Here is a 9,837-nt window from a genome sequence, read left to right on the forward strand (position 1 = left end):
ACCATAACAGGTGCTTTGTCTCTTTTGTCCCAGATGTGTTCCAGCTTCCCTCAACACCCATGAGTGCACACAAACCACAAGGGGGCAATATTTGCATTGTTTGTCTGCAACCCCCCAGGCACTCACAGGCACCTCTCTCACACACACACACACACACACACACACACACACACACTGATTTACATTTATGTTTTGCATTATGCACATTTGGATCAAGTACAGTTTAGCTGTTCATTTACATTGCAGCATGTTAACAGAAACCATGATAAGCTGTTTCCTGTGGTGACAACAGCTCACACTGTCTGACTAACAGGACCTGCAGGCACGTTATTTTACAATTTACAGTCAACAATAATTTGACTAAAACAGTCACTTTTTTTTCATATCCAATGCTTATCTGCAGTTTGGAAAATTTTCAGCACAAGCAACATCTGTTGTCTTGCTCTCCTCCTGTTTCCTTGGAACTTTGGATTAACAGGCCATTGTTCCAAGTGGTCAAACAGTGCAGTGGTACAGCTTGGTACAAAACACTGAGAGAGGCAGGAGAGATTTCTCACACTTAAACAGCCCGAACAAGACCATTTAGGAATTTTTTTTACACAATTTGCTCAGTTGATTCTTCCAAACTTGTGCTGTAAGCACTTTTGCAGTGTGCAAACGGAATTATTCATCGCATTAACGATAACATAAATGCAGCAGTGACAGAATTTAATACACCCATGGAGATTCCCTTTATTTACTCGTGAAATAAAGAATACACTGCGCTACATCTCACAAAGCACTATCTCTGTAAAAGGATTCCTTTGAACTCTGTGCCCCGCACAATGTGAAGGATATATGTTAGGTCTGTTAATATCTCAATTTGCATGGCCTTAAAAATACAGTTTTAATTATAGATAAGCCTAACCTGTGATAACACCACATGTGTTGTTGGTCTGGATTTTTTATAGATTAATGTTAATAGTTTTTCTTCTACAGGAAGACCATGTATTTAAAAAAAATAATAATAATAAATCTAGTGCACTATAGGTAAAAGTAATTTGAAATAAAAATGAATTAAGTCTTAATATAAAGTGTAGGTTTTCCTCCTACAAAAAGATTGAATCCCCACAGCAGGTGCATCCTCCGTATGCACATGTTGTAACTACACACTGACTGGGTTTCTCCTCAGTATTTTTTTCTCCATTGATTGTTGGGCCACTCTGATGGAATGTGGGAATTAATTAGACAATTTGTATAATGGACTTAGGCACATAAAGACGCGCGGGACTTGGCGACGCGGCGTGGCATCCTGCGGCTTTCCATTGTCCTTGAGGAACTCTCATCCAGATGTTCAAACGGATTGGAGGCTGACCCCTCACCCACTCCTAATTATCATCTGAATGACAACATGGCCCAGATCAATAGTTCCCAGTTGCAGTTTGAAGATCACTGATAAGAAGCCACCTTGTTGTAAGGGAGAAAATGCTAATGTAATTAATGTCCAATAATCCTCTGGAAAAAGATCTGTGTGTGGATATTAATGCCTGATATTTACTCCAAACAGGCCTGTGAGGGGAAAACACACATATCTGGCAAATGAGATTTTAAGGTTGCCACAGCCAATTTGCTGGAGTGAGAGTGAAACTCACTCCATATAATTTTTGGGCTTTAATTGATAGTATAGTACAGAGAGACAGGAAATGGGGAGGAAATGGGGAGGTAAGGGCAAGTGATATACAGGAAAGGACAGTGCGATGCAGGATTTCAACCGGGGCCACATGCAGTGAGAACTGTAATCGAAACATAGGGCAGCAGCTCTACCAAGTGAGCTAACACTTCCCCTGAGTTGGTAATGCCCTATGTCGTCCAAAATGTGACAAACATGTCATAGTTTAGTATGTCGTCCAAAAATCACCAAAATGTCATTGTTTAGTATGTCGTCCAAAATTTGACAAAAATGTCATAGTATAGTATGGCGTCCAAAATGTGACAAACACATCATAGTTTTTTGGGCTTTAATTGATAGTATAGTACAGAGAGACAGCAAATGGGGAGGTATAAAGGGCAAGTGACATACAGGAAAGGACAGTGCGATGCAGGATCTACCAAGTGACAAAAAGTAACCAAAATGTCATAGTTTAGTATGTGGTCCAAAATTTGACAAAAATGTCATAGTTTAGTATGTGGTCCAAAATTTGACAAAAATGTCATAGTTTAGTATGTGGTCCAAAATTTGACAAATATGTCAAAGTTAAGTATGTCTTCCAAAAAAAGACAAAAATGTCAAAGTATAGTGAGTAATCCAAAATCACCAAAAAACATCATAGTCCAAAATTTGACAAAATGTCATAGTTTAGTATGTGGTCCAAAATTTGACAAAAATGTCATAGTTTAGTATGTCGTCCAAAATTTGACAAAAATGTCATAGTATAGTATGTCGTGCAAAATGTGAAATAATTATCATAGTTTAGTATGTCGTCCAAAATTTGACAAAAATGTTATAGTTTAATATGTCGTTCAAAAAGTCGCCAAAATGTCATAGTTTAGTATGTTGTCCAAAATTTTACAAAAATGTCATAGTTTAGTATGTCGTCTAAAATTTGACAAAAAGTCATAGTTTAGTATGTCTTCCAAAATTTGGAAAAAAATGTTGTACTATAGTATGTCGTCAAAAATGAGAAAAAATGTCATGGTATAGTATTTCGTCCAAAATCCCTCAAAAAAGTCATTGTATAGTATGTCGTCCAAAATGTGACAAACACATCATAGTTTTTTGGGCTTTAATTGATAGTATAGTACAGCGAGACAGCAAATGGGGAGGTATAAAGGGCAAGTGACATACAGGAAAGGACAGTGCGATGCAGGATCTACCAAGTGACAAAAAGTAACCAAAATGTCATAGTTTAGTATGTGGTCCAAAATTTGACAATATTGTCATAGTTTAGTGTGTGGTCCAAAATTTGACAAAAATGTCATAGCTTAGTATGTGGTCCAAAATTTGACAAATATGTCAAAGTTAAGTATGTCGTCCAAAATTAGACAAAAATGTCATAGTTTAGCATGTCGTCCAAAATTTGACAAAAATGTCATAGTTTAGTTTGTCGTCCAAAATTAGACCAACATGTCATAGGTTGATATGTCGTCCAAAATTTGACAAAAATGTCATAGTTTAGTATGTCGTCCAAAAAGTCACCAAAATGTCATAGTTTAGTATGTCGTCCAAAATTTGACCAAAATGTCATAGTTTAGTATGTCGTCTAAAATTTGACAAAAAGTCATAGTTTAGTATGTCTTCCAAAATTTGGAAAAAAATGTCGTACTATAGTATGTCGTCAAAAATGAGAAAAAATGTCATAGTATAGTATGTCGTCCAAAATGTGACAAACACATCATAGTTTTTTGGGCTTTAATTGATAGTATAGTACAGAGAGACAGCAAATGGGGAGGTATAAAGGGCAAGTGACATACAGGAAAGGACAGTGCGATGCAGGATCTACCAAGTGACAAAAAGTAACCAAAATGTCATAGTTTAGTATGTGGTCCAAAATTTGACAAAAATGTCATAGTTTAGTATGTGGTCCAAAATTTGACAAATATGTCAAAGTTAAGTATGTCGTCCAAAATTTGACAAATATGTCAAAGTTTAATATGTCGTCTAAAATTTGGAAGAAAATGTCATAGTATAGTATGTCCTCCAAAATCACCAAAAAAGGTCATAGTCCAAAAATGTCATGACAAAAATTTGACAAAATGGTTTTGAGTCATGTCACTTTGACAAAAATGTCATACCAAAATGTCATAGTTTAGTATGTCGTCCAAAAAGGACAAAAATGTCATAGTTTAGTATGTCGTCCAAAATTTGACAAAAATGTCATAGTTTAGTATGTCGTCCAAAATGTGACAAAAATGTCATAGTTTAGCATGTCGTCCAAAATTTGACAAAAATGTCATAGTTTAGTGTGTTGACAAGAATGTCACAGTGTGTTGTACAAAATGTGACAAAAATGTCCTAGTTCAGTATGTCGTCCAAAATTTGACAGAAATGTCCTAGTTTAGTTTGTCGTCCAAAATTTGAACGACATGTCATAATTTTGTATGTCGTCCAAAATTTGACAAAAATGTCATGGTTTAGTATGTCGTTCAAAAAGTTACCAAAATGTCATAGTTTATTATGTCGTCCAAAATTAGACAAAAATGTCATAGTTTAATATGTCTTCCAGAATCCTGAGATAGATCCACCAATGAACCTCTCATTTCTGTGAGATTTGAATTAACTCAGACAGGAATGCATCATGTGCATATTGTCATATTTGCTTGCCAAATACAAATAGGCCCTGATCCCCGCTTACTTTTGTTTTGCATCTCGAGCCTGTGGCATCAAATCCTCCACAGTTCACTGTAAACCCTCTGACAGCTACTTAAGTATATGTGCTGGTGCTCTGAAGACTTCCTGCAATATTGCCCAAGGACTCCTGGGGAAGGCCTGTCTCCACCTTCACACACACGCACATGCACACACACACAAATCTTGCAAAGCTTCAATTCATCACTGATGGATAAACAAAATCACATCAAGGTGTTTAATTTGTCAATAGATCACACTTTAAATGAAGGAATAAATAAAGGGGAGCACATAGCAGATTTGAAGGAGTAGGTGGCTGTGAAAAATTAGTGAACGTAACAATTACACACTCATGTGCAGTACTCAAGTGAGGTTTTGTGTGATGATGTATTTACAGCGCAGTAATGCACATCCAATGAAAAAAAACAAAACAACACTTTTTCCATATTTTTAAAAACTTTACCTCTTCTTCTGTCTTCTTCTCCGTCATTTCCAGGAGTGGTTATAATTTCCTTATTATTATATGAAATTGCGAGCGGCCTCCGAACCACCAAAATTCTAACCATGTCATTGTCGCAATGTGAAATCAGCTGTGCGCAACTCTGGGCTTCAAATGCAAACCCCTAAAATGATCATTTGATGAACTGGGAACAGGGGAAACCAGGGGGTCATGAAAATAAGTGCAAGCAGGGGAGAGTGAAAAAGGGAGTGTAAAAGTGGCCCCAGGGGTGAATGTGGGGTGGGGGAGTAGGACAGAGGACTGAAGTGAATGGAGGGGCAGGTTGCTCAAGTGGTTGCTTTAATGAACCAGCGTCTGTTACCTCGACAGTGTTACACTGAGGGAAAGAAAGAGATTCGGGAGAGTGAGTGTGTGTGTTTGGACATTTTTGAGAAGTGAGATCATGGTGCCACTACTTTCTTCGAGAACTCAACAGCATTTGAGTTCATGAGTTAAGCGCTCAACGTTGGGATGTACAATACATGCATACAAGTGTAACAGTGTCGGTAAACACTGACAACTTCAACCATGACATGGTCTCAAGATGTGATGATATTTTCTTACAAATTATGTTTGTAATGTCCTCCCGATAAATCTGTTGTCTTCTGGTGTAAAAAATGACACCGTTTGGCTTGAATGTTTATAAAGTATAATGTTTCAGGGTTATCAGGACTCTACCTTTCCCAGGGTGAGCCAATGCTCTCCCCCCTTGGGTGACCAGGCAGAGGGACATGGGGCACTCACTTTTATTTGGACATTCCTTTGAAATGTAATTGGATGTATATGAAATAATCTGCATGAGAATAAGACTTTTCAAACAAAAGTAAAGGTTACAGTCGCTTACAAAATAGGAAAACAAATTGGATATTTTTGACAGGTCCTCACAACTTCAAGTGGCGTTTCAGGGTTAAGACCTTGGTTTAGGACGAGGTTTAGGTGAGAATTCAACAGTTTTGATAAGTGCTTTGAAGGGCACAGGGAAAAGTGGATTGTGATTATTAAACAAAACACTTCAAAATTCTTTTTTAAATAAAAGCTAGCATGTGAGTGAGTAAGAGTTAAGCATTTAGCTCTGATGTTCAAGGGCAGGGTATATGTCCTCACAGTTATGCATGTCTGTGTTCGTGTGCACTCACTTGAGTTCAGTTTGGGCAACAAAACTACTTCGGTTTACAGAAGACCACAGTTTGGGTTAGAAGAGCACCTTCCACAACATAAACCATGTGCAAAGGCTTTCTGGCAGGAACTTTCCCCATGTGCCTGCATTGCCAAAGGCGAGGCAGTGTGACAGGCCACATGGCAGCTGGAGGTTGGTGGGGTAGGTGCTCAGGAGGCCAGGTGACGGCATGACAGGCTTAAAACCCTCCACAGTGCTTCAGGACGGAAAGTCAGGCTGCCAAAAAGACTCACGCAGAAATCCAGTCAAACAGTCACTTTTGCTGTTCCCAGCACAAACATGCCACATTGACTTGACACACCAGGTCTTTCTCTTCATTGGCACTCATTGCCAGAAACATTTCTTCATGTCCCAAGGCAGAAAGAGGAAGTAAACAGTCAAAAAGACAGACAGATGCTGGACACAGTGTCAGCACTTACAGTCCACAAAACCACCACACCAACAAAAAGTTAAATATCTCAAACTGTGATTTGTGAAAAACCTGGAAGCAACCACTTGAGAATTGCCCAAGCATATGTGATCAGATTGTTTCTTTCTTTTTCTTGTACTTTGCTAAATTCTTCCTCTGCATTTAACTCATCCTCTACTAGGAACCTTCTTAGAATTAGGAGCAGTGGGCAGCCACTTGGCAGCGCCCGGGTGCCCGGAGAGCAATGGCGGTCGGTTACCTTGCTCCATGACCTGGTGGGGACTCGAACTGGTTACAAGCCAAGTTCCCTTTCCACTTGTCCATGGCTGCCCCTGTAGATAATGACACTATAGATAAACTCTAAATAATGAATCGTGTCTGTGACTTTAAAAACATTAGAAAATGAGAAATGAATAATGAAATTAGAAATAAGTTCACTCAATGATGATTAAGCCTTTCACCTCGACATGACTCTCTCAATACAGAAATTTAGATCTTACTGTATGTCACATTCTCATGCTGCATTCAGGGACTGATGCATTTTACTTCATGACTGATGGAGGCAAGGCAGAAGCACAAAAGCTTCATTTAGAGGTACCAGCAATTACAATTATTCCTTATGGGGGTCACAGAAGATATACACTATTGCTTTAACAACAATGATCAAAAATGAGCTGTAAAAAAATAGAACATGACTAGGCACATGAGAAAAAAGTGAAAAAAAGTGATTTTTCATTTTTTTTTAAATTAGGAGCAAGGCCAATGACAAATCTGTGTGTGGTGAACCCTATATAATTCACTCTGGTCTCATAGGGTTTGACTGACAACTAGAAATGATTAATGTCTCCATCTGAATTCTCCACTAAACAGCATGCAATCACACAACCTATAGTAAAGATAACATGGTACATCAGGTCCAAACCTCTCACCTGGTGTCATGCCCACAGACGGGATGGTGTGACATTTTCTCCTTTGACATATGTTGTCAGTTCTCTAAGAGTGACACAAGCTGTGTCTTCAGCATTCAGTGATGGTAGTGGTGATGGCGGTTGCTTGCCAAGAGCTTCAACCATCATCAAGTTAAGAAGACAATCAGGCCACGCTGAACGCGTCTTCTTGCGCGTGTCTGTTGTTCACACAGGAGGGTGTCAGCTGTGTGTCTGCAGCTACTGTGCCAGTGGCCATAAGGTACAAGAAATGCCAGGAGGGTTACGTGTCAAGCTGTGCGTCTTTATGTACTGTGAGCCTTTTGGGAATAAATGATTCAGTTACTGTCAAATAAAAAAAAGTAAGGGGCACAGATAGTATTTTGTATTGTGCAAAACATACACGTAGCTCATGCATCTAGGCATAGGAGCGTATGTATGTTAATCATTAAATAACTGTTTCAACGCTGTGACATCTTTCGAAACACAACCACAACACTAATTCAATTGCTGCTTCGTTTGTTTTCGTTTAAGTTATGTAATGAACCATTAAAAGCATATTTCTATTAAAACTGGGTCATCTATGTAGTAGAAATGTGAAATAATATTTGAAGCAAGTGCCTTCTCGGCCGAGAAAGGCAGAAAAATGTCATTTTGGCTCATGTAGATGGACGACAACAACTCCCATCATGCACTGCGTTCGCTGTCTCAAGCTTCGAAGCAGACAGCGCTAGTTGTGTCAACACACAAAACCCTGTGAGGAATTAAATATATAATAAATAAAAAATAAATAAATAAATAAATACTTGCCACCAATTAGAAAGGGAAAAACAGATTTTTTTACAACCTCAGTGGAAAACTGAGGGAGGGAAGCACAATTTAAAAAAGAAATACTACTGCTATTCTAGAGATACAAAGCCACATGCAAATCTGTGAAGTATTCCTTTAAATAAATAATGCTGTACATGTGTGATACATGAAAATACACAGTTCATGAAAAGTTTCTGCACATCGGCAAAACACTTTCATCCTCATGCCATGGTTTCGTGTGAATGAAGTGACAAATGTACTCACACGTGGAAGCTCAAAGTTGCAATCTGCCCTATCAGAGGGCTTTTTTTTTTTTTTTATCACTACAGACTTTTTGACATGTCACAGTGGGGGAAACACATATATCACTAATTACATTAACATTAGCTCCATCCTCCCGGACCCTGACAGCTTTACAGCTAAGACTTCCGCCCTCCTGAATTATTATTCACACCTTTTTCTCCTGTTAAACATTGAGTGTGCAGTGAAAAGGTCCAGTGAAATTGAATATGTGCTTAATGAATTCATTAGGGAGTCATTTCACTGCACCGCTGCCACGAAAACATTTCTAAGAGGAAAACTGTGGGTAGGTTATACCTGATGTTTCTGCATCCAGTCACAACTAGTGCTTAAGGTACTAAATGTTGCCTGTTGGGTACAAAATAACTGCGGGGAAATATTGAGGTGCTATCGGAGGCTTGGGGATGTTAAAAATGTAATGAATGTGATGAAAATCACACCTAAACTGAAGCAGCACTTGCACACACTGGGCAGGATTTTAAGTATCTCACAAAGTGGTGGATTATTTGTGTAGCGCAGCAATGAGAGCACTGTCTGAAATAGCTTCCTCATAGTAATTATAGCCAATTTTATAACCATCTTATAATGTGACACAAGAGTAAAATTAACCTTTGTTCACACAGTAGCACAAAGGATCATCCAGGAGAGATTCAGTGTAGTTTACTTAAAGGTACATACAGTATATATTGACATTCTGTACTGCATTTAGTGTCTGATTCTCTCTTCAAGCCATGTGCTGACAAATGACTAACAGCTTTGGAACGTAACGTTTTAACTCCAGACAATGTTCAGAATATTGTCGTCAACATATGGCAAACATGATGGGAGATTGTCTCAAACCATTTCCATCAAGTGGTACAGTTTAGTTCAGTTTGGTAACTCCAGCAATTACTTGCATTTCCATTGTCAAACATTGAGAAAGGTACCAAAATAAATTATCCATATGCCCCATTTTTTGGCACCCCTTGAAAGGGTACCAAGGAGAGTGGTCCGGTGCCCACTGGGTGGAGCTAAACACACTGCAATCTATTGATTGGTCGACAGAGAATCATCGCTTACGTGTGACAGAAGGGAAAAATGGCAGTGTTTTTCCTTGTAGCCTGCAGCCTTCGCTCAAACAAAGCTTGTCTTCTTATTGTTATACAGCCAGTTATACAGAGCGCTGAATGTCCGCTATTGTTGCCCTTGTTTTTTTTTATTTGCTCTTTGTTTATTGATGAGCTACTGTGGTGTACTAGTATGACTTTTAGGCTATTTACCTAGCTGATGCATATTATATAAATAGTCATTGATGTATCCGGCCCACAAGCCCTGCGGTCGAAGCAAATGTCGTATCTAGGTCCAAACCACACTATGCACTTTTTACCTCTTGGAGGAAACAAGGCTTAAGTC

Source organism: Solea senegalensis, linkage group LG4 (assembly GCF_019176455.1).
Source record: "Solea senegalensis isolate Sse05_10M linkage group LG4, IFAPA_SoseM_1, whole genome shotgun sequence".
NCBI classification, from domain to species: Eukaryota; Metazoa; Chordata; class Actinopteri; order Pleuronectiformes; family Soleidae; genus Solea; species Solea senegalensis.